Source organism: Corvus hawaiiensis, chromosome 4, assembly GCF_020740725.1.
Source record: "Corvus hawaiiensis isolate bCorHaw1 chromosome 4, bCorHaw1.pri.cur, whole genome shotgun sequence".
Taxonomy (NCBI): Eukaryota; Metazoa; Chordata; class Aves; order Passeriformes; family Corvidae; genus Corvus; species Corvus hawaiiensis.
The window spans coordinates 36,173,290-36,197,026 of NC_063216.1; the positions used below are offsets into that span (position 1 = coordinate 36,173,290).

The 23,737-nt window shown below is 37.7% G+C and overlaps 1 long non-coding RNA gene across 1 annotated transcript in view; it reads left to right on the plus strand.

Moving 5' to 3' along the window:
• LOC125324318 overlaps window positions 1-23,737 on the plus strand; it is a 73,146-nt gene that overhangs the window by 45,021 nt on the left and 4,388 nt on the right. Inside the window, exon 2 of the long non-coding RNA XR_007202926.1 lies at window positions 23,086-23,138. This is a non-coding gene — a long non-coding RNA (uncharacterized LOC125324318). The remainder of the gene's footprint in view (window positions 1-23,085; window positions 23,139-23,737) is intronic.

Sequence of the window (23,737 nt, forward strand, 5' to 3'; positions counted from 1 at the left end):
AGTAATTTCCTCAGAATCAGACACGTAGCTCCAACATATATTTTATCTTGTTTAGCATGCTTTTAAAACAAAACATAAATTGTCTCCATGCAAATGCTATTTCATGACAAGAATAACGCCAAGTAGTTATGTTCTTATCATAGCCCTGTATTGTCTTGTCAGCTGCTGGCACTCTTTAAGAATACCTTTTTCCCTGAATTTTTTGTGTAGTGATTCAAACACAGCTACTGTTTTGAGCTGCTTTGTGCTTTGATTTTAAATATATTCAGCTGTTTCCCGTTGGTTTACAGTGGCTGAATTCTGTAATATATGCTTCTTGGTTCTCTGAGATATATGCTTGGGTTCTCTGTTTTACCAGAATTGTCTAAATTACTCACCAAATCACGAGCTTGAAATTTGCTTCAAAGAAATCCCTGCTATGTCATGCATTTCCACTTTTGTGTTTCATTAGGGATTTTTTTCATTTTAAAAAAATCCATTTTTTTCCATAGGGTGAGCATACAGATTCCTGTGTAGATTTATGCACCTGTGTATGAAAATTCAGTCTCAGCAGAATTCCCAGCCTGCCACCACCCACAATCCTGCAGTCAGCTATGAGTAATTACAGTTGATCAAATGTTTTCCATATACAATTTGTGAATAGTAAGGGACAGATTTGAATGTGGTCAATCAAATTCCAACTCTGCTGACATCAATGGAATGAGGTGAATTGACAACAATTATTGACTGCAATGCTTTCCCACTAAAGTTTTTGACATCAAACTACTAACCACTGGCAGGCACTGATAACTTCTATTGTATTTCACAGGTGTATATATTAGAAGAGTTCTTTCCATTCTAAAGGTGCTAAAATATTCCAAAAGATCTTACCTATAATCTCCAGTAATCATATTGTTCTTTTAGTCATTATTGTTATTGCTGTTAATATTACTGCTTCTAAAGATAGTTTTATTCTCTAATCTGTTGCAAAATCATGAACAGATAATGCAGAATTCATTATTTCCTATCTTGCCATTATTTCTAGGACTGACAGCAACTTATTGTAAATTACTGGGTCCCAAGAACACCCATTTTCTTTAGAGAGTTTATCAAACATAGTAAACTATGATTAGCAAATGCTAATCTTTTGTATTAACTGAAGAACTGATGTTAAATCAAGTTAATCTCATTGTCTATAAACAAGTCTTTGACATCTTTTTAAAAAATGATTGTATCTTTTAGGGCATTTTATCTCTCAGGCTGAGAGATAAAAAACCAGGCAAACTTGCTTGTCTCTGATAGTTGACAATATTAATTCTGATAAATTTAATTGCAAGATGCACCTAGGTTGGAGTTGGATGGCAAATGTAACTCCTGGCTATTGAAAGGGATGTAGAAGGCATCCTGGGATTTAGAGGCCAGTCTGTAGTCTACGATGAAGTACAAGAACACTGTGCTCTTATTCTCTGCACACACACCAGTTAGTGAGATATATGCATGTTGTGGGGGAGTTAATGTATGAGAGACGATCATGCAAGGCATTTCTTAGTAACTTCATTCCATTTAGCCAGATAGTTTGCCATAGAAACAAAGATATAAATCCCAGCAAATCTAAAGAAAATAATTAGCTGTAGTTTAATTTGGGACTAATAAAATCATTATTTATTATTTGCTGTGTTGTTGCCTCTGCTGTTTGATTTATGGCAGATAAATTGGTTCTCTTTAATACTACATTTTGAGTTTTTTTAGGCGGACTTGCTAATGTCACAGCGTACCTAAAAGCATGTTGCTGTACAGTGAGCAAATCCTTCCTTGCCTGAGGCTGTGGGCCTTCAGTTTCTCAGAGTCAAACTACATAATCACTGCAGTCCTTAAAATACGTACCAAGTCTTATAAGTTGCTCTTTCTACCACTGCTACAAATTATGGTCCCTCATTCTCAGATTTTTTGAAAATTTATTTCCCCCCAGAGAAGAAAAATTTTTTTGTAATACTCCAGGGAAATGGATTAGCCTTGACCTGAAGGTCCTGGAAAGTTCCCTGCATGCTTGTGTGGGCAGTTTCAATAGTGCACACAGCACAGGTTGAGAAGCACCACAGAAATCAGGAGATATAACTCAGAGCTGTGAACCTGTTTCTATAGAATTCCCAAAATAAGCTAAGATGATTCAGGGATATTTTGCACCTAGGAGCCTTGTTGTTTTGTCTCAGTGATTATGTGATTTTACACTGATAATCAATTAGCAATGATGAAATCACGACCATTTTTTGTTTTATTGATGAAAGAAAGACTTTCACATTCAAAACTAATAAAATGAGGAGAATCTAACTGAATACAGCTATTCCTGTTCTGGGGAGAGGATGGATAAGAGATTAGTGTGTCAATATTTTACATTTAAGTGGGCAAAATTATAATCTGATTTCCTTCAGATATAAAAAACCTTGCATGTGATCTGTGTAGCAAGGATCATTTAGGGTTTATGTGAAAACAGCTCAGAATAGCATGGTTCAATCTTTTCTTCTTTCTGACCGGATTGGAGCATGCTCGCCATTAGCTGAATTTTTACTTCTACAACTATTATGACACCTAAGAAATTTTTCAATAGAATACTGCTGAAAAGCTCTTTCCACGTAAAAAAAAAGACCAATAAAAGAATCTTGGAGATTAAGAAAATCCAGTGGTCTACTAAATAGCTTACTGAAAGACTGATCTTCAGAGTCCAGAAAACAATAATTACAAAGCAAAGGCAATAGAATAGAATACAAACAAAATAAAACTATTTGGAACAGATTACATGGAGGTTGAACGTTTGCATTCTAATTTCGGTAAAGTCACTGGCAGTGCTGTCACTGTCTTCAAAGACTAAAGAGTGGGATTCCTGGAAAAGAAATCCCACTTTCTGTAAAGTGATACAAATTATCTAAAATGCATGGTCACTGCAAATAACAAAGTGGGATAACCCACATTTTTTACCATTAATGGAAAAAAACTTTGCAACTTTTCAGTAAACAAAGGCTGTATTGTTATTGATGCTGTTATCTAAAATTAAACTTTGAAGATATTTGTGCCTGTTAGTGGAGAAACAAACATTCTGACATTGATGTGGTGTGGAGCAAAGTCATAAAACTGTGTTTGCTATACTACATATTTACAGATGAGAAATGGAGTAAAAAATACTTGAATACTTAAATATCCTTCATGTGTTGTTTATAGGAATTCTAAGTATTTAATGATGAAAAAAGAAAGTTTATTTTAGATTTAATAGTAAAATCAGTAGTTAAATGCCTCCAAGTCTCAATACGTGTTAAAACACCAAATTGTTGTGAGTACTGGAAAGGGGACTTTCCAAAAAAGGGGTCTTAGCCAAATGGGACAAATATGTGTGGCATCAAAAATTATTTTATCATGAGGAGCTGGACTTTGGAGATTACACTTCTGAGGTCAATGAAGTCAGTTGCATCTTGCAGTACATGCAGCCTTTCTTGATCCTGGGTCTCGGGAAATGAAGAACCTTTAAATTAGTTCCATATGCCAGTGGACCTTGTAGGAGTATAAAACAAAGAAATGGTCCTTTTCAGCCTGAGTTCTAGTCCTCTAGACCTACTTTAAGGTTTCAGATTTCTTTTGTCTCAGAAGGCAATAAATCAAAGAAAGTAGCCTGTAATATTGTTCTTCTCTGCACCAAAAAAAAAAATTAAAAATAAAAAGGAAAGAAAACCTCACCACCACCAAAAAGACAAAAAAACCCAAGAATCACCTTGTCTAGCTTTATGCTCTTATCTGATCTGACTTGAACATCAGTGCTGGTTAGCATTTCTTTTTTCATCCAAAAATTCCACCTCCTCAGTACACATAATTTATTTTATCAGCCTGAGCCGATGTGTTCAGTCCAATTGATTCTACTATTAATAAGGAAAATGGCTTTCCTCAGACTTTTAACGTGTTCAGACCTGGTGGGAGCCTGCATGGCCATCAAACAAAGACTACTACAGCACCGAATCTATTGAACAACTATCACAAAGCCACTGCAGTGATCTTTAAATAAGGTTCCTTTTTATTATCTGTGCTCCCAGTAGGCAAAAAAATAGATTGAATCAGGATGAAGTAAACTGCTCTGTTTAGTTGTTGCAAAAAACTAGAGCAGCTGAGGTGGATAAATTACATTTTTTTAAATTAGTGCACAGCAGCTCTTTTTTAGGTAACAAAAGGAAGGGTCAAAGGTTATTGCCCAAGAGATTGATAGTTTTTCCCAGTGCAGCAAGAAGGACTTGTGAAAATAAAAGTTCCACTTTTCTATGATAACTCTAGATGGAGGAAACTGACCTTGTGTCCCACTTCTTCTGTAGAGCTCCAGCATTTTGCTTCAGCAGACTTTTCAGAAAATGGCCCAGGAAGTTTTCTCACCCAGAAAATCGTTCAGCGAATCAAAATTGAAGACCTTTCCAAAGTTTAACCTGTCCCAGAGCTTCAAAATTTCATTAGGAATTAATAATTAGGAATGAAGAGCCGAGCCTACATGTCAGTCACAGAGGCACACTGATGCCAGGCATGGTGTCTGGCTGCCCACAGTTTCCCCAACCAGTCCAGTCCCCTCTTCTTCCTCAAGACAGCTGGGCCATGTGAGACCTGTTCAGTTAGAATCAGCCTGGCAGGCCCTGCATTATAAAATAATCATAAGAAAGGAGATAAAGCAAATGAAAAAAATACACATCTGTCATTGTGGATGGACTTCTGAGGACAGGATTTTTCCACGGCTTTGCAGATAAGGACAGCCATGCATGCTCTCTCAGGCTGAAAGCAGACATATGAACGTTCCTGCCTTATGGATCTCCTCTCTATCTGCTAACAGTTGATTTGTATAATGCTGTTTGGTATCTTTCACTGATCTCTATTCTCTTAGCAGAAGACAGTGGAAGGATGTGACATTTAAAGTTGTTTCTGCTTTCAGGTGTTGGGAAGTGGGGGATCTACATGAAAAAGGCATGGGAGCAAGCACACTGGGATTAGGCTACGAGATATTCAACCTGAATACTGACATTTCCCTTGAAGTCAGAGACAGTCTACAGAACTGGTTTCCTCCTCACTTGTCAGTGTACACAGACTAATGTCAACAGGAGTCTGAATCTTGGGGTTTCAGCTGCCTCACTCCAGTTTTAAATTGATGTATGCATTTTCTGATGCTTTTAAATTAACAACAAAAAATCTATATCAGGTTCTCTGTAGCAGTATGATAACTTTCATTTATAAAGCTGCCCAAAATCCATCCTGTTAAGGAAGCTTCAGAATTTCCAGTTTATGGCAAAAATAATTTTGGAGCGAAACTTCTGGGCAGTGAGAGGCGGCCAAGCCTCAAAGTTACTGCCTGCCATGTGAGAAATGAAAGTCCTGTTGTATTACAACAGAGAAAATTCAGACATTATTTGAATTCAGAAATATACTGAATTTAGAATTCATTATAGATCTGTCACTTTTGCAGAAAACATCTTCTAAATCCATTTCATATCAAGAATAATATTTAGGAGAATTAAATAAATATACATAAAAATATAATATAATTTCCCCATGATTCTCTCAAAGTACATGCAGTTTGGAGACAATTTGGAAATCATCTACTTCATAACCAACTAATATGGAGCTACACAAAAATCAAAGAATCCCTCAAAATCCAACAAAAATGCAGCAGAAAAAAATACTGATTTAACCTAAAACAAAACTTTGGGATAAACATTTTCAGTCCCAATAATTGCCATTTACTGCATTTGAAAGTCAAATCTCTCAAGTGCCACTAACTTTAAGTTCTGTCCTGAACTTTTATATAAACACAAAGAATTGGTAATGTTTAATTTTTGGTATTACAACAAAATGAAAAACAAAATAGGAGAGATCATTATACTATAAAGTCTCAAGCCCCCATTATTTATTTTCTGTCATTCTTACTCTGCCTCAAACATCTATATTCTCAGAAGTAAAGATAAATTCCTTTGGTATATGCATTCCCATATTGTTCCAAAAAAAGAGTTTTACTATAAAAATCAATATGTATCTGTTGATACTGGATAATGATTTACTATATTTTTTCAGTGCAAAATTCCCTATTTAGTTTTTGAAAGCCCTGTTTTCAAAACAAAATATGAAATTAATTATTATTCATTTAACAAGGTTTGTTACTGTAATTCAGACTGAGTCTGGCTACATCTCATCACAAGTGTTCCATGTCCAAAAATTTAATTTCTCTGTAAGGACATATACTACACACTTCCTCTATAAATGTATCTAATTTAATGAGTTTTTACTACCTGATAAACAGTAAGCTACAATATATTTCTTTCTAAAGCAAATGAATAGCAGTTTCACATAATTTAATGGCATGTAATAAAACACTAATCTCTTTTACACATAGAGTAAGTGCATCACAGAAGATACCTGTTATCTTCATCATTTTACTAAAAATCAAAAGTCATTATTAATTTTTTCTACATTAATTATGATAGACATTAATCACAACGATCTTGCTTAGCATTCAGATTACTAGAAAGTATATCATAGCTTGGAAATTCACTATTTAATTCCAGGAGGATTAAGTCAATTAAGGTGACTCAAAACCATTATTTTCATAGCAATATAATGTCCAATTTTCACCTTGATTAATAGTTTATAGCTTGAACCTTTTACTAGGTTTCCACTTTGTTTGATTTGTGGAAAAATGCAGGTTTTGCAAATTTGGTTTTTTTACTTATGAATATTTCAGCCCAATGGGAAAAAAACAGTGCCTCCTAAAAACTGAGCACATAAAATTACAATGAGGCAAAACTTGCATGTATTTTGTCTGGGTAGACCAGACAGAATGCTCATTACATAATAGATTTATTTCAAGTACATCTAGGACACGTAGATAGAAATAACTCAGAAGTCAGGTCCCAGCCTGTGGTATGACAGATAATACCATATCCACTGCATTTTCACATTCAGGCAGAGGCCACATCGTGTTAATTTTAACTTAAATTCTCTGTAAATACTTCCTAACAAATGAAATTTTAAATCATGTAATTTACTATCACAACAAGAAATGCTTTGCTCCAAAAATATATTAGCAAAGAAATGTCCTTCCAACAACAGGTGAAAGGTTGCATATAAAAGGACTTGACAACTCAAATGGCACCCCAAGCACTAGAGAGCATAAATATTTATGATATCTTCTTATTTCAATTCCAGTTTTAGTACAGTTCTTACCTTCCTTCATTGCACACAAATATTGCTGATGACAGATTCTGCACCTGGGATGGGGCATCCCTGGATGTATGGACAGATTGGGGAATGAGAACCTGGAGCAGGGCTGTGGAAAGGGAGCTGGGGGTCCTGGTCAATGGCAAGTTGAACATGAGCCAGCAATGCCCTGGCAGCCAGGAGGGCCAACCTGGGGTGTCCTGGGGGGCATCGGGCACAGCATCACCAGCCGGGCAAGGGAGGGGATTGTCCCACTCTGCTCTGCACTGGGGAGGCCTCACCTCGAGTGCTGGGGGCAGTTTTGGGTGTCACAGTACAAGACTAAAAGCTATTAGAAGCACCCAGAGGAGGGCTGCAAATATGATGAATATTCTTGAAAAAAAGCCATACAAGGAGTGGCTGAGGTCACTTCATCTGTTCAGCCTGGAGAAGAAGATACTGAGGTACCTTGTTGCAGTCTGAAACCTTCTCAAGAGAGGAAGAAGAGGGGCAGGTACCAATCTTTCCTCTGTGGTGGCCAGTGACAGAACTCAAGGAAGCAGCATGAAACGGAGTCAGAGACGTTTAGTTTATATACCAGGAAAAGGTTCTTCACCCTGAGGGTGGTTGGGCACTGGAACAGGCTCCCCAGGGAAGTGGTCACAGCACCAGCCTGACAGAGTTCAAGAAGCGTTTGTCCATTGCTCTCAGAGACATGGTGTGACTCTTGGGCTGCCCTGTGCAGTACCAGGAGTAGAATTTTGATGATCCTTGTTAGTTTCTTCCAACTCAGAATATTCTATGATTCTAGAAGTCTATGAATGGCCTTAATAAAGGTTTTGCACCAAATTCGAATCCTCTGAAATTATTTATTCCTCAATAATACAAGCCTAGTTGTTCCATTTTGTCATGTGGTAATGACACCATCACAAAATCATCCATAATGAATTTGTGCCCCTATGTAGTCCTGCTTAAGTCAATGTGCTCTTTCTTACCTGCATAACTAAGCATGCAAATTTGCAGTACTGTTGCCTGCTAGAACAAAATCCTGCTTGACACAAGTGCTAAAAGTCAACATCTTATTTGCTGTTCTAAAATTTGGGATCAAATAACTTGTATCAGAATAAGTGATTTCAAAATTTTGTTGGAAGTGAAAAGCGAAGCTGAAAAACAGCAGACACAAGATGGCATTTGAACCGCAAAGAAATCTGTACCAAATCCTCATTTGTTTCAATGGAACAGCAGTTCCTCCACACATTATAGTAAATCAGAAAGACTTACTGGGAATTTCAGTCATCCTACAGCTTTGCTGAACAGTCTGAAGTATTTCATAAAATCCCCCAAAGCCTCTGAGAAAAGGTACTGGCAAATGACTATAAAGGTCAAAAGTGAAAAGAGAAATGAGAGAAGGGAGAAAAAAAAGAGACATCCAGAAGAGCGGACGTCAGGGTTGAAAACAGGTGAGGCGCACTGACAACTGTAGAAAGAGAGAGGTCTTGCTTAGTCAGAGCTCTTTTTCCTGCGAATGAGCAGAAAAGAGAGAGAATGACTGAGCAGCTCTTTTCCACTTTTATTTAGGTTGCTGCTGAGATATGAGTATGTTTTGACTTTCGAGACTTTTGACATAAGTGAAATTAGTATGATGTAAAAGAGAACTTTCTTTATCTGAAAGAAAGTCACGTGTTCCACTTCTGATGTTGTAAACTCCTAAAGATTAAAATATGTAAATAGTCAGAAGCCTTATCCCTTGTAAATCAGATCTAGAATGGACAAAGGCACCACCAAATACATTGAACAATGCCAGATTGCACTGCTGAGAAGTTGCACTGGATGACCTACTTGGCCTTTGCTGCCTTTAAATTATGTAATGCTCTTTAACTCTTTGTTAAGGTTTTGAGACAAAGCCAAAGGTTCCTAAAAACATTTGCCAATCCTTTTAAGAGAGCAAAATAAATAAACCCTCAAAGATCCTCCCAGAAAATCTCTGTGGCTGGTGGAGGAGAAAGTGCTCCTTCAGGGAGGGCTTTCTTTTCTGCCTTTATATTGAACATTTCCTCTGAAATGCATCTAGGGCAATGTTTTATAAATGCCTCTTAGCAGTATTTTTAAATCCCTGCCAGAATGAGGTGCACAACTGCTGCTGGAGGGACATGAGTGGAACTGAGCTGAAGGGTACCAGCAGACGCCTACAACAGTGGTGGCTTGGTGTGGCAGCAGCTACCCCCATAGGGTGCAGACAATGCAGAAGAGGGGCTCTGGAACCTCAATGCCAAAAGCTGTGCCTGTGGCCAGGAAGTGTCAGGGATTGCGAGCCGGGACCAGGAAGGGTTTGGAAAATATTTGGGCAGAGGACAAGGAAGGCTTTGAGATGGGAAGAGTTCAGTGATAGACGGAAAAAGGATGGGCTAGAAGGGCTTAGAGCAACTCTGGGGCTGAAAAGATAAGGGACAGGAGTCCTGAGGCAACTGAGGGAAAGCTGGGAGGCCACTACTCTTTTCAACCTCTCAAAAAGATCATGCCAGCAAGAGCACTTCATGCTCATGCTTGATGTCAATGCATGAAATTCCCTGGGCATTTTTGGAGTAGCTCAGACATAATCAAACTGCATAAGGTTTTCTCATCAAGACATACCACAGGTCCTCACAGTATGTCTAGCAAGACACTCATAGTATTCACCCACTCTATACTGTCTATGACATGAAATACCATCTTAGCCCAAAATGTACCGTCAACAGACCCTATAATGCACTCACTGCACTAGTTAGTATGTGTCACAAAATATCACAAATGAGCTTGGAAGATAGTGGGAAAGTAAAGGTCCTAGAGAGCATCATGCAAGAAAAGAACAAGGCATATTTTGTGTTGGAGGATCCCATTGCTGCACATGCTATGGGGCATATCCAACCTGCTTGTATGTCAAGAGCAATAGATGAATCCAAAGATTCTAGGACCTACCCCAGAAAGAGGTTGCCCTGAAAGTGCAATTTGTCTTTGCTTTACTGATGTGTTTTTCACTCTTAATAATTGACTGACCTGGGCTACATCTCATGCAGATCTGTCCTTTAAACTGAAAGAGGGTAGATTTAGATTAGATATTAAGGAAGAAATTCTATACTGCGAGGCTGGTGAGATGCTGGAACAGGTTGTCTAGAGCAGCTGGATGCCAGCCCAAGAAGTGTTGAAGACCAGGTTCAGTGGGGCTCTGAGGAGTCTGGTCTAGTGGAAGGTGTCCTTGCCTATGGCAGAGGGTTGTAACTAGATGATGTTTAAGCCTTCCAACCCAAACCATTCTGCAATTACGATACGAGACTGTCACCTGAGACTGCAGATTCATTTGTGGTGAGAAGAGACCAAAAATATATGGATTTGCTGAATGGACCACAGGTATTCCTAAAAGACAGCCATCTAATGGGACGTTGTGGGTGCAGGACATCCCTTTTCTCTTTCCCAGGTGAGACCTAAACTGGGAATTGCTGGGCACTTGGCATGCTCCATATGAGCGTGATTCACAGGCTGCCTAAGGATATTCTGATGGGCCTGAAAGGGCAGCTCCTTCCTCCAGCCTCCTTCAGCCACATTGTGGTCAGGATGTCCTTGAGAGCACTCCTGGAGTCAGACACTGTAGGCACTCCAAGGATTCCCTTTGAAAGCCAAAGAAACCTTTGGGGGTACTATAGCTGTGCAACACAGACAAAGCCAGACGCTTCTCTGTTGCTGATATATCCAAACACCCACTCAACACAGACCCACTATATCTACTGTATCTGTGCCATGCCGAATTCCTCTAAAACTCCTGAGACTTGCACTGTTTTCATTTTGAGAAATGCCACATAAATAATAGATGCTTTATCTTGAAAAAGAGGGAATATATTTCAAGTGAGCTTTAATATATATTTATATACATTACTGATAGCTTCAAAAATGAACATTTAGAAAATTAACTTCTGCTTTTATTTACTTTTGTACTGTTTTCTCCAGAGAAAGAGAAATGTTGAAAGTAGGTTCAGGAGTAAGTACAGTTATCTGATGGAAAGAGAGGTGATATTTTATATCTAAACACATATAAATAAATACTTTCTATGGAATCACTGATGTAATAAAATTCATTTAATTACCTTTTTAACTGTTTGCATATAAGCTGGAGGAAAGACAAAATGTATATATTCCTGCATGTTTCTGCAATCGGGTAAGCATCTGTATCCCAAAAAACCCCTTCACAATCCCTGTGTTGTAGTCTGTGGCTTCATTAAAACAGTGTACAACACTCTCCCATAATGTGTGTGTGTGTATGTGCGCGCTGTTGTGAGGAACAGAATCCTTTTCTCTGTTAAACAGACTGCTATATAAAGCAGGAGAACTGAAATTAGAGGAGGCTTATTTTCTTTGCTCCTTTTTAACCCCAACACCACATTCCTCTTGATCGTTATGCTAAACCTGAAAAGGAAGACTTCTATTAATAAAAACTAGAACTGGAAAAAATATATTACACCGTCTCTATGCCTGTTAAATTAATAATAGGCAAGTGATGAACAAAAATTGTGATTCATTACACATTCTGTGACAAAAAGAATAATTTATAAATTCAATGTAATGTTATTTCTTCTGTAATAGCAAAATGAATCATCAGCTTTTAATTTTCTGCTATAGCTATCTAAACCCTTTTAATAAGGGGTTTATCTATCTCTTGAGGTGTCTAGCAAAGTCTGATGGAAGTTCTCAAATTTTAGTTATGACACTACTTATCAGCTAAGAAACTGCAACAGGTTGTTTTCAAATTCCATTATCTCTTAATTAACTACAGTTATAGTTATATATTAGTCCCTAAATATTCATCTTAGATTTTACCATATGTCTAGCTATATTTGATCTACTGGACTTCACAGAGTATGCCTCACAAGCAAGTAGCCTACAGGATTTTTTTGATGAAAATAAATGAATTAATTGTCATAAACTCCAACACTCAGGTATGTTTAAAAATTTGACACTGTGATAAAGCTTGTTAAAAAGCAAACTAGTAATAAATAAATATTGCATTGTAACCTATTATGTATTTTGGAATGCCTGCTGCTTGTTTCTTAATGCTGCAGCTTGAATGTTTTTAGTTCCTGTAGAGGTCATTGGAATTTTAAAGACTAGTTAATATGGCGCAGTTCTAGCTCAGTCTCCAATACAGAAGGACTTACAGCATCCTCCTGGCAAAGTTTGGCATGCCAGTCATAAGCTGACTGTGTATCTAGCAGGGCCACCCTTTTGAATGGGATATTAAACAGGATTTGATATATCTATATTTTGTGTGTGTCACACAGAAAAGACAAAACAAGCTGGCCAAAGACAAATCATATGGCTTGTCCTGTAAGAAAAAACACCCAATATTGCAGAGATTTTGCCCACTGTTATGACCTGTATCCTCTGCGACAGTCGACACTGAAACTATATGACTACAACCTGAGGGATCAAGAAAACAATCATGATGGATGGATAACAGGTCTGGGATATGTACCCTGAAATTCCTAGGATTTTATCTGATTTTAGCCTTGGATCTTTAAACTAAATCTCTTAGAAAATGATGCTTCCACATACTCTAATGAGAAAGTGGGAAGTGCCTTCACACAAAAGCCCACCTGTAGCTAAAGAGAAAACTTTATCTCTTCACCTGATACACATAGAATAGGAATACAGATGCTTAAAAATGCTTTTGAATTCTCAAAACATTCCATTTGTTAAATGTTCTCAACTTGTGATGGAAGCCGGACTTTTTATTCTGGGAAGCTTAATAATTAAGGCACCCTTTAGAATCAGAGAAGATATCAATATAATGTATTAACATTTTTTCATTTCTAATGTATTATGTACTTGTATTATATATTTAATTACTGAATTATGACTGAGATCCTAGTTTTGTAGCAGACCAGCAGGGGAAGATACTCCTGCTCTGGTAGAACTATTAGTATCTTTGACAGTGAGGAATGAATAAGCTCTCTAGGGCAGGCTGTGCTCTCTTGTTCTGTGTTTGCATTCTGCATTGTATACTCGAAGCTCAGCTGAGGACCAAAGGTTCTTCAGTGGATCTCTGGCGCAAGCAATGCAGATAATCCCATTATCTTCCACCTCGCAGTCTTTTTCATGTTTCTGTCATCATGGAGAAGTATTTAACATAAGGTAGAATTTATCTTGCCTAATTTTAGCTCTCTAAATGTCAGGAATCAAGTATAAGCTGATTGCTCAAGGCAACCTGTAGTCAGAGGAGAAAGACAGGCTTCTCCAAGCAGCAATTCTTCCCACCCTGCTGTAGGAATCTGAGTGAACTGCCATGCTCTGACAATTTCCATCTCTCTTTCCCTCTTTTGAAATAGGAGACCAAAGGCCTAAGATTAAAGTGACTGCTCAAAAAATTATGTATTCCCCTAAAACTCTAGTCTTAAACCTCCTAAAATGGTAAAGGAACTGTATTCCTGTATTTTTATCTTCCATATCTACCAGTTTTAGAAATATATTAAGATTGTTAAAATATATTTCTTTTTCACTTTGTATGGCTGTTGTGTTTGATAATGTAATTCCAGCACTATTCTCCACTGCTGGAATAGCTGAATAAGAGTTTTTTCTTTAAATAAGAATCCAAGATGTATTAGGATATTTATTATTGCAAGGCCACATTATCCTAAGTAGCATAATGTTTGCACTTTGAACATTATACCTGGGAACGCTATCAAAATTAATTCTACTCTGGTGTCAATGACTACTGATGGGAGCTTTTTCAGTCATAATGAAGGAAGAGCAGTAAAATGTTAAAGAACAACACTGATCTTCAAGAGCTATACAAACACTTTCTAAAAGACTTAGGGATGCCATTGCTAGCTTTCCTCAAAACTCTGGTAGTTACAGAAGACATAATGATCTGCTTTATCCAAAAGTAAATCCCTTTGTTTTGAAGGCACTAATGAACCACAGTAACTGTATGATGATAAGGTCTGTAAGAGTAGTGTAATAATAAAGGCTCAAAGGAGTAAATAAATGCTTTCACATTGGAGTGGGAAACATCATCATTTTTCTTCTGATTTATGATCTCTAGTGAAAGGCCCGGTCCCATGAAGCTGAGTAAATAGTCCCCAGGGGTTGTTTTACCTCTCATTGTATTATTGATGTAATCAGATCTGACCTTGATATTTGACACTTTAAGAAAATTACAGAAAGGTCTTGCCCAGACACTAATTTCAGTTTGACACCTCACTAGCACTTTGTAGACCTTAAAAATTGCATTAGGTGCTTCTGTTTCAATTACAATAAAAATTGAAATTCCTTGATCTAAACTGCTTGATAAAGGTGTATAGTGAATGAACACACATACAGAAAAAAAGAAAATATTGCATATAAAAAGAGGACACATAGTGGTTTATTTTGTTTTAGGTCAAGAAAAACAGCACATATTGAATATGTATTAAGTCATGGCATATATTCACAGAATAATATTTGGAACCTGAACAGCATTTGAAGGCTTCAAATTCCATCATTTTTTTTAAACTTTCCTATTTTCAGCGGTAACTGGGGATATGAGTTGCTTCTGTCCTCCACTTTTTTACTTACAGCAGCACATTTTTAAAGTGAGCATTATTTACTCTTATAATAGTTGCTCGTATGTTTTAAAAATTTTATTAATAAAACTAGACGTGTAAAACTCTTGCCAAATTTGCAGGCCAATGGGTAAAGCACAATTCTGAAAAGAAACGTATTCTATTTAATTATTGTGGAAGTTGAGTCTGGCTCTTGTTTAAGCAATTTTTAAGCATAAGTAAGAATTATTTATAATACCAGAATCTACCTTTTCTCCTTTGCTTCCATTTTTCTTGCCAGAATATATCTGTGTTTTTGGAAGAACAAGACTAAGAACAGGTTCTCTCTCTTAGAGAATACTGTAAAATTTATGTTATTTCCACTAGAAGTGAAAGGAGTGCTCAGCAAAGCCAGTTTGGATCATCTCCAGCATAAGGAAAAGTTTCCATCAATTCTCATGTTTGTTTCTTGCCCAATGTAAACGATGCATTACAAGACTCCGTTCAAGAGCATTTGGGAAGTGCTTTGAGACCCCCAGTGGAAACCATTCTGACCATGCAGACTACTCTTAAGATAGTCTGAAAAGCCAGACTAAAATATTCCGTGTTTCTATGTTGATTCTCTCAACCTTGGCTAAGGAATTAAGTATTTAAGACAAAATGCATGCTTCTCTGCTTGGTTTCTCACCTGTCTGCTTGCCAGACAGCCTAAATGGTGTGTCAGGATGCCATTCTTTTAGCTACACAATTTACACCTGCCTGTGGAGTCATGTTACTGGCTCTTCAGGGATTTAGGAAGATGGGATGTCTAGCTAAAGAAAAAGCTGAAAATGAGATGATTTTCTGTTTGTTGTTACTTTTCTTCTTAAAAGGATTTTTTAAAATTATGATTCCTCTTTCACAAAAAAAAATAAATCCAAACTTTTAACTTTCTATTTCCATTCAAGGATATTATTACTTAAAGTGAAATTTCTTATCAGATTTCTGATGGACTATTGTTGCAGTGGGGATCCTGCAACACGCATATATCAAACCAGGAGTCCCGTGGAAAGGAAATATATATATGGACAGACAGATTCTTGATAGCTGTTTCAGAGATGTTTATTTCTCCAGCCGCACGGCCGGAGCTCTGCCGAGGAACTGTTCCAGTCACGGGACCAAGGGTCCTTCTCCCCGCGCAGGGAACACAAACCAACCAATGGGAACGAGGCTGAGCAGGGGCAGGAAACCCCGTGTCTGTGCCCTCAGGGCCCCTCTCCCAGGGCTACACGGCAGGGGAGGGACCCCAACAGACTATAGGTAATACCTTATCATTTATCTTTCTCAGATCCTGATTGTGTGGGAAGCCAATAGAGCAGTCAATCTTTTAACACAGAATCTTAGGCAAGACTTTTGAGCATCTTGTTCTGTACTTTTTCTGCTGAAATAGATACCTAGTGAAATACAGGAATTTGAAATCCATTTCAGATATTGACCTCAGTGGTGACCTTCAAAATATTCATTTTTGTCAGGTTTACATGACAAGATTAGTCTCACTTATATTCTACTACACATTATTTTTGTATAAGAAGAGTCTGAAGGCTGACACAAATGGATTGAATTCCCACCTAGTACTATTTTTCAAACCATTCTTCCAGTGGAAATCACACTTTTCAGGACAAGTCCATACCTAATTCTCTTTAAGTTCCCATACATGCAACATAGATCTATGGTTTGGATATCCTTGTCTTTCCTGCATCCTCCAAAATCTGAAACCACCACAGAACTTTGAAAAACAGCAATAACTCAGCATGAGAGCTAAAAGAATGAGTTTTCCAATTTGGGTCCAGATGTTCCTATATTTTACCTTGAATGCTGTTTAAGTCACTGCGGCAGTAACTAACTAAAAACTGGATTTTAAAATATGGTCTTGTAGAAGAAAGTGAAAAAGTGAAGAGGATAGCAGCTTCTAAAGAAACGGACATATTTTACAGACTAAGTATTTACATAATAACAGTAGTGAATAAAAGTATGTAAGGAAGACTATGAAAATAAATGTATGAGAAAAGAGCAGAAAGATAAATATTTCACAGAAAAGTGTCATTCACAGCAATACGAATGGTAGTTAACTTACATTTAAAAGCAGATGGGTTCAGAAAAGGAGAATTAATTGGAATATGGCACCATTTTTCAAATGCAACCCACAGTTATTAGCTCCTTTTAACTCATCTCTTTTTTTTCTGTGAATGCCTATATTAAAAGCCTATTTTAGGTGCTCATTACCAAAAATAATTGAAAATATTGATGACAGTAACAGTAAATTGAGGTTAGATGTATTTATATTTGAATGCTAAAAGAAGGAAATAGTGAAAATTTATTGTTTTAGAAAATACATGAGTAGCAAAAGTACACAAAGTCGTTCTATTAGAGTGTCGTAATTTCTACAAAAATACATTTCATGGGGAATATAGAATAACCATGGCAGCCCATACAGACATCATGGTAGAGTGGGAGGTGTAGCTGTACAATGATGTCAGAAAAAAGCAAATGTGCTGATCCCCTGGCTGTCTTTCCTAAAGGGATTAAGAAGTCAGCTTGCCCAACATATTACTGGCTGCTTTCATTCTTGCTTTCTTAAAAACTGAGCTAAATGTCCTCTGGCGATATTCCTGGGCTTTGAAGTTTAGTTAAAATTCACAAATACAACCTACCTAATCCAAACTGGAAACCCAGATCATGTTAGAAAACATTCTATAATTTTAAAATGTTTTTGACCGCCTCCTAGTCGAGGCCACTTCAGGCTCCATCTGAAAAGTAATACAAAGTTCTGTGCATCTACATCTTCACAAATTGTCCTAAGTTCAAAGAGAGTGGTTTAACCAATTTCTTCTCTGAGAAGTATTATATGGGACAGACCACCAGAGGGAAGTACTGAACACTCTTAAGAGACACAGCATTTGAGAAGTTTTCATTCTTGAATGAAATGCCATATGGCTGGGGGGTTGGATTTGCCTCTCTGAGGAAGCTGTGACAAGTGGTAACATTTATTTTTTGCCTTAATCTTTCTACGGCTTCAATTCTTAAATCAGACCTTTTTCCTGGAGAAGAAGTTTAGATTTTCAGTCTCTGCTGCTGTTCACATTTGCCTGTGTTCTGTGCAACTTATTTCTAGACCAGCAAGAAAATAACCTCTTGATCTTGATAGGTTAGCATTTTGAGAAAATCAGCAATATTTTGCACAAGCCTTCTGCAAAAATAATTTTTCATTTATTACCAAAAGAATAAAGAGATTGTGCAGATAGGTGAGTCAGGAAGATTCAGCAATCACATGAATTCAAGCAGAATGCAGTACAGAGGAGTCCATGTGTGGGTCCATCTGTCAGAGGAGGGGAAGAGCATCTTTGGTCATAAGATTGCCAAGCTGGTGAAGAGGGCTTTAAACTAAAGATGCTGAGGGAAGGGAACCTTAATCCATCTCACCCCTACCAGTTTGATGCCAGTGCCAGCAAGAGATGCCCAGAACCTGGAGAGGGATTGCAGGTCATCAGGAGAGCGCCTAAAGAGAAGCACAAAGAAATTCCTGCCAGCAAATTGACTTCATAAGAGTCCAGCTTAAATGCCCCTATCAAACTCACATGAAATGTGCAATAAACAAGAAAAGTTAGACACAACCATAAGGGCTACAATCTTATTGTCACAGAGTTGTGGTGGGATGGTTCCTGTGACTGGAGAGAATGCCATGCAATAAAACCCTGTAGGGAAGAGGGGCACAAGAAAGCTGGTGAATATTCAAGGATCACCTCCTCCAAGCTCAGGAGGTCAGATTGGATGGGGAGGTCAGATTGGATTTGAGCAAGCTGGTCTAGTGAAATGTGTCCCTGCCCTTCGTAGGGGGGATTGTAACAAGATGATCGTCAAGGTCTCATCCAACCCCAACTGTTCTATGCCTCTATGATTCTGTACATCCAAAGGCTGGGAAAAAACACCTCTGTACCTCCTGCAATTTGCAAATGTGCTTTGTCTGGTAGTGCAACTTAATCAGAAAACCTTTCAAGGGCACAACAACTTTATTGATCCTAAAAACTTAACAGAAACAACACTATTTAGTCTCATATGACAGCAGATGGCACTCTAAAACTGTTGGCATGTACATGTATGACTGCATATATGTATACATACACAATTAAAAAACATGTTTCTTTACAAATAAAGAAGCCTTAGAAAAATCTAGGATCTAAGACTGTAATGCTATTTTCTCTCAAAAAATATTTGAAATACAAAATCTCTCCATGCAAGGTTTTAGAAACATTTTCACATTGGAAGATCTCCAACAGAAGGGAAACAAAATCTTTTTCTAACATTTTACTTTGTCTTTACTGTCTTTCCATGTAATAAAAGTCATCTTCCTAGAAAATAAGAGTATATTTATTTATAGATGAAAAATAATTATACATAGATGTGGAGTTTTTTCCAAATACCAGACTGGAGTATCTGCTCAGTATTTACCAGGGATTCCAAAAAGTATTTAACATGTTAAGACTGTATGAAGAAGAGGAAAGAGAGGAAATATGGAATCCACTGCAGTCCTCTTAGCATATGTAAGAAATATGATAACATTGTATGAATTCTGTCACCTCATTTTGAAATTTTGTCAAGTTTTATTTTCTCTTATATAGAAGGAGAAAGAAAAATAATTAGTAGATTTAATAAATTATTAAAGCTGGAGAAATCTGAGAGAAGAACAATAATTATTCAAGCAAGAAGGAACAGTGGGGGTAAGAGAACAATGCCACTTGAGAATAGATTGTAACTGGATGCCAAATTACGCTACTATTTTTGACCATAGTGGGTGGTTTTGCTTGAATAAGGACTATAGCATTAAAGCCAAATATACATGCAATGCATGTGTTTTTGAACAACTAAAACACTTGAGAGTTTGGAGCACAGTCTGTAACTGGAGGATCAGACCTAACTTCCTTTGTAATATAAACAGTCCTGAAAGAGAACTGGCCAGTTCTTATAGTATCTGTGCTAATGCCAAAAAATAAGGTAACCTCAGTGGTGGCTAGGAGAAAAGTCCTTTTGGTTATTCTGGTTTTCAGGAATCTCTGACTAACCCCAGAGGCTCTAGCAGCCTGTCTTGAAGTACTGAAAACCAAATTCACCAAGATAATGTCCAACAATGGGCCTCAGACTAGTCATGATTCACATGTAGGGGCATAAGCACACGTGCTTTCATCTAGGTACAGGTTTTATTTGATCCGTAGCTAGGGGAAAACATCTGATACTGTGTTGCCTCTTATTAAGGTCTCGAGTGGACACCATGGAGGGGGCTAGATCAGACCATACAAGAGGTCCTGTTGGGGTGATACTGCAGAACCAGCAGTGACTAAAGGCTCTGGGCACCTGAGATGGATCCTGACATTATCTCTTAAGTCAGGAACCATCTGCAATCAGGTCTCAGTCTTTCTCCACGCTACTAAGAAATTCTAGAAATAAGATATACATGGTAGTAGAGAACACACTAGACTTTATTCTGTTGGCTTACCTGATGCTTTGATGAAGGCATACACATTTTTACTTAATGTAGGATCAGACCTACTAAAGGATTTAAGCATTTAAAATCTGAGCTGGGATCCTAAATTTTTCTGCAGTCCCAAACAATGACTGTATACATCAGTTTAGTTGGTCTCTAATCCCAGATGTGTCCACCTGATAGATTTTTAGTTCTTCCTCAGTATTGACTTACATGAGAAGCTTGATGCATAAGGCATGGCTCGGCCTGTTATTTCTCCCTCTCTGTTTCTAGAAGGAAATGGCTTGGCAAGCTTTCTCCTAGCACCTTTAAGCATACCCCAATAGGGACAACAAAAAGACAAGTTTAATTTTTGCTACCATCTCATTTCATATCACTGTGTATTTGCTGGAATATCCATAACAAAATGAGAAGCTTGGCTTTTGGAGGATAAAGGCACACTAAGAAGATATTTTAATGCTCTATGTAGCATCCTATAAGAGTGTCTGGGTTTATCTGGAAAGATATTTAGGGAGAAATATAAAAATTCTGGAGGGTATTATAATGAAATCAAGCTATACAGTAATAAAAAAATGAGGATCAATTGGATCAGAACATTAGGAAAAAAAAATAGGCAGAAATTTGTCTTTGGTTCATAGTTTAATGGTTAAGACACTGGCAATAGGATATCTGAATCCTAATCCTTTTCTAAACAGTCTTTACACAGTGATTGTTCCTTAAATCTTTATAAAGCCTCTGATCAGGACAAGAAATCTATATAACTGCCCCTATGGTAAAATACAGAAAAAGCAGTCTTGCTTTGTGTTGTGTCTTGCTTTCATTATAGAACAATAAACCTTGTATTCTTTTTCACAGTAAGAATGTTTCAACAGGAAGAGCTGAAAATGTTCCCTCTTTCTACCACAGTGCATTAAAGTGCCTATAATGGTTGAGAAACACTAGAAAATAGGGGTGTGTATCCTGTTGGGTAGATAAGAGCATGAAATAAGCCTTTCCCTGCTTCTAGGTGAGAACTCAGATTCTATTCTCAGGAGTAATTGTCTATCTAGCTGTCAACTAAGAAAAGTCAACTTTATAATATTTTTCAGGAGTCTGTTGTGTGCTGGATACACTGCAGAGTGGCTTGTGAAATAGCTGCTGAGCTATCCAGGGGCACTGGAGGCGGAACATGTCTGGGCAGTAAGGGACATGCCCCTACTCTCTGGTAGCATCTGAGCTGGGCAGGACTTGATTTCGGTTTTGGACATAGTTGTACTGGAGTTTTTCACTATTACATGAGGCCTTGGATGCAGGATGCTGGGGACTGAGGGTCTGACCCACTCCTTTGATGGTGAAAAGTCATTGCCAGCAATGAGTTTTTGGTATGGCTCAAGCCACTATACCTCTTTTCTAGAATACATTCCATAGAACATGAAGCATTTAGAAATTGGCTGAGGAAACCAGAATGGTGAAAGTCATGCTGGTGTTCCTCTCCTGCAATTATTCTCAAGTCCTATTTTCAATCTGCATGCTGCTTATTTTCAGCAAACCCCCCTACCGTGAGATTCATCTGGCTTGGCAGCTGGTCTGTATGCAGTACATTTCAAGAAGGAAGGGGACAGAAGCACAGGCATGTTTCCAAGAAAACAGATAAACTGCTTTGGTGTCACTGACGTGGAAAGTGGGTTAGTCACACTGTAAAAGACCCATATTCTTGATTGGTTTTTCTTGTCCAGAGCAACACATGGCTGTGCTAACCCACCACTTGGACTATAATTCAGTGGGTCTTCCCCTTCCCTGAGAGTAGAGCAATGAACTTAGATTTTGGAGTTTACTATTTAAATTTTGCAAAGTATTCCACTGTTTTAAGGCAGCATGTAAAGCTGATTTAGGGATTACTGTTATGTCGGTTCTCTTTTTTTAGACACACTAAGTATTTATCTATACATTTAAACCTTTATCCAGACAGAGAAAAGGTGGGCAGATTAGATGATAGTGAACTAACAATTTTCACTCTTCCAAGCGCAAAAAAAGCATTATTCAACTGACCGGTTTAAGAGGAATTTAGCAAGCTCGTGGTATGGAAAGGTTAACTGGAAACGAATTTTTTTTAGGATTCAGACTTGATTACAAAAACTAACGCAGTATAATCAAAACAAAAGATTGCAGGTTTATAAGATGATGATATGAAATATATATAGCTGTGGGTTGCAAAGAAAAGGAGGAACATGAATTATAATATTTGGTGGACCTGAAAATAGGAGGAAGCATTTTCTTTTTGCTTGTTAATGTTCATTTACCTGACAAAAGCTAACAATTTCTTTGTCCAAAGAAACACAAGAAAATAAAAAATCCCAGAGTAATAAAATTTGGTAAGGTTTACAGTAATATATCACATGCTTACTAAACTAAGGTATGTATAATGATTCTATTTAATTTCTCTTTCTCTCTTCCTCCCACTTCTGATTGAGTTGATTGGTACAAGCTTAAACTGAGAAACCAATGACTCAAGGAATCACAGTATTAGGTCTTGAAGACTTCTCATTTCTGCTATTTTTAGGTTGTTGCAACTGCATCAACTTCAGTGAAGATACTTCTGATTTACACTGGTGAAACAAAACTGATATTTCAGTTCAGGAATCTTCCTGTGCAGAAGGTGCATATTCCATTTTCAAACGTTTAAATAATCCCGGTTGAAGAAATATTGTTGTGGTGATGAAAAAGAAGCCCTGCTTGAGAATGCAAAAGTTTGTCTAGCAAATTTGAGGAAGATCAGCAGACACAAGAAAAGGAAACATCTAAGAAACTCTAAAGCAAAGGAATAAAATTAATTTGTGAATTTACTTTCTTTCTTTCTCTAAGAGATCATTCACCCAGAATGAGAACACATTCAGCTGAACTGGAAGCCATGACAGGTAGGTCACTGACTGTGGGATATGAGTTATTACATCGTAAAAAATTAATGGGTGCCATAACCACTTTGAGCTATGTGCAATTATACAACTGCTTGAAATCAGTGGATATGTTGAATAAATGTAAAAGGCTCAGTAGATGTGCTCACGCAATCCTACACAAATGCCTTCAGCTCTCCCCTCAAAGCCAAATTCCTGAAGACCCTGTGCTGTCTAACCATGGAGTGAACGTCACAGAGTATGCCACCTGATAAAAACAGGAAGTGCCACAGGATTTTCTTCTTATGTGACTGATCCATGGGATACAAACTCAGGCTTTTGGTGAGGACATCCTTTCGTCTGCCACTACAACCCTTACAGCACAACACCCTCTCAGCTTGCCCCTACCCCCAAGCCATGCTGCAGGTGCTGCTCTGTGTGTTGGCTGAGGGGTACAGGATGTCCCAGCCCCTCCTCCACCAGGCCTGCCAAGCTTGCAGCCTCCGGGTATGCAGCCTGCCCAGGCACATCTCAGTAGCAGCAGCACACTTCCTTTCCTAGCAGGTAGAAAAGAGTGTTCTCTACACCAAAAATTTTAGAAAGATGATTCTTAACCACAATCT